A 2,820-nucleotide genomic window follows, 5' to 3' on the forward strand; every position below is an offset into this window, starting at 1 on the left:
ACATGCCCAGGATATTGTGCAATTGCACCCGTTATTTAATATACATGAGACTGATTCTTAAATCCAAGTTCATATCTAGCTATCAGAGTAGCCACCTCCCTAATTCACTGGCTCTGAAATGTCTATACAGGAATATGTAGTTAATATCTTAGGCCTTGTCTACACTAAAAAGTAGCTTTTAACTATACTGACCTGAGGAAGAGCTCTGTGGACCTCAAAAGCTTGTGTCTCTCACCAAGAGAAGTTTGTCCAATAAAAGATATTACCTCCCCCTCCTTGTCTCCTTAACTATACCGGTATAGTTAAGTGATACAGCTCCCCAGGTGCGGATGCAGTTATATCATTTAAAAGATGCTTTATACTGGAATAGCTATTCCCAGTATAAGGGGGAAAAGCTACAAAGGTACATGGCCATGCATTTATACTGGTATAACCATGTCTGAATTGGGGTTTGTACTGATACCTATATTGGCAAAAAAATCACACCCCTAAGTGACATAGTTATACTGGTACAACTTTCAAGTGGCGTTGGCTATATCTGTTGGAAGGCTGCTTTAAGACTTTGGCTTAGTTCTGCTTTAACCATTTGATTGAGGGGTTTAAGGGATTCAGCAAGGTAACAAACACATGCCTAACTTTAAGCACATGAATAGTTCTTCAAACTTACTAGGCATGTGCCTAAGTACCTTGCTGAATTGGGGCCTAAATGAGAATGTGAAGTAAAGCTGACTGCTTGCTGGTTTTTCTAGACACTAAGGGTACGTCTACACTACCCGCCGGATCGGCGGGTAGCGTAGATGCAATAAATCGATCCCCGATTGCTCTCCCGTCAACTGCTGAACTCCAGCTCGTCGAGAGGCGGAAGCAAAGTCTACGGGGGAGTGGCGGCCGTCGATCCCGCGCCACGAAGTCGCGAAGTAAGTAATTCTAAGTCGATCTAAGATACGTCGACTTCAGCTACGCTATTCTCGTAGCTGAAGTTGCGTATCTAAGGGTACGTTTACACTTACTTCCTGGTTCGGCGGCAGGCAATCAATCTTCTGGGATCGATCCCGGAAGTGCTCGCCGTCGACGCCGGTACTCCAGCTCGGCGAGAGAAGTACGCGGCATCGACGGGGGAGCCTGCCTGCCGCGTCTGGACTAAGGTTACTAAGGTAAGTTCGGACTAAGGTACTTCGAATTCAGCTACATTAACATAGCTGAATTTGCGTACCTTAGTCCAAAGTGGGGGGTTAGTGTGGACCAGGCCTTAGATTGATTCCCCCCCCCCCCCCAGTGTAGACCAAGCCTAAGGCCTAGTCTACACTAGAAAGGATTTGCCAATAAGCTATACCAGCAAACCCTCCTAATGGAAACATAGCTTATGCCAGCAGAAAAATGTTTTTTTCTGGTAAAACTTATACCGATTGCCTGAGCAAAATAAACTATACCAGCAAAAGCACTTTTATGCTGATATGACTGCAGCTACACTAGGGCTTTTGCCAGGATAGAAATGGTGTAAAACAAAAACCACACCCCTAACCGACATTACTAGACCAGCAAAAGTTTCTACAGTGTGACCTGGTCTACACGGGGGGGAGGGGGGGAAGGATCGATCTAAGATGCGCAACTTCAGCTACAAGAATAGCGTAGTTGAAGTCGACGTATCTTAGATCGACTTAGAATTCCTTACTTCATGTCCTCACGGCGCGGGATCGACGGCCGCCGCTCCCCCGTCGACTTTGCTTCCGCCTCTCGCCGAGCTGGAGTTCAGCAGTCGATGGGAGAGTGATCGGGGATTGATTTATCGCGTCTACACTACACGCTATAAATCGATCCCCGATAGATCGATCGCTAGCCGCCGATCCGGCGGGTAGTGTAGACATACTCTGTAGACCTGGCCTAACTTCTCCTTGACCACGCTGCGCTAGAAATAGACACACACACAATGCCCAACATCACGTTGCCATGTGAGAAATTTCTACAGGCAGCAAAGCAGCAATCCGTCAACTGGTCAAGTCCTGTCCACATCAGTCCCACAAACCAAATCTTCCCACATCCACAGGGTCAAGCCAATATCCTCTGAGTCCATTCTATCCAAAAGATGTGCTATAACCTTGCACCATCGGCTAAAAATTACATGTGCCTTCATCACAGAGGGTGTATGACTCAGAGACAGTTTATTAATTGGCTTTACTATTTTCCCCAACAGTCACTAAAGTTTCCCCCCTGTTTCTACTGTCAGCCAGATGAATTTTAACTGAATTCAGCCACACACATATTCCTCCAGCCGTCTGCGACAAAAGAGAAGCTGACTCAACTTTTATGAATCCCCAACACAGCCACATACCAGAGATACATAAAAACCTCTGGCACAGTATAAAATGTATCGGAACCCTTTTAATGCAGGATGCATCACAGCAAACCCTTGATTTGACTAACCGTTTGATATTTTCATGTAGCCATTACAGCTAACTGGATTCGTAAGTCACATTCCCTTCATGTCTGTAGCTTTAAAAGGGGAGCATTCACATTGCAGCTAAACCGTTAGTATAAATTTCTGTAGAGGAAAATCTTTGATGAAGGGAATCAGGAATGCTTCACAAACCAAGGAAAGAAGAGTGAACTAAGTACCCCCAAATGCAGGTGTTGATGATGGATAAGATTTGCACTCAAGGATAGAGAGGCATTTAAATTTTTTTGTTCTGTGTTTGTACCGCGCCTAACAGAATGGGGTCCTAGTCCATGAGTAAGGCTCCTAGGCACTAGAGTAATACAAATAAAGGATAATAATAGTGTGGTACTATATAGAGGTCTAACTAGGAGTAATAGGATAAAATT

Source organism: Terrapene carolina, unplaced genomic scaffold, assembly GCF_002925995.2.
Source record: "Terrapene carolina triunguis isolate 2854851 unplaced genomic scaffold, T_m_triunguis-2.0 Scaffold68, whole genome shotgun sequence".
In the NCBI taxonomy this organism is placed as follows: Eukaryota; Metazoa; Chordata; order Testudines; family Emydidae; genus Terrapene; species Terrapene triunguis.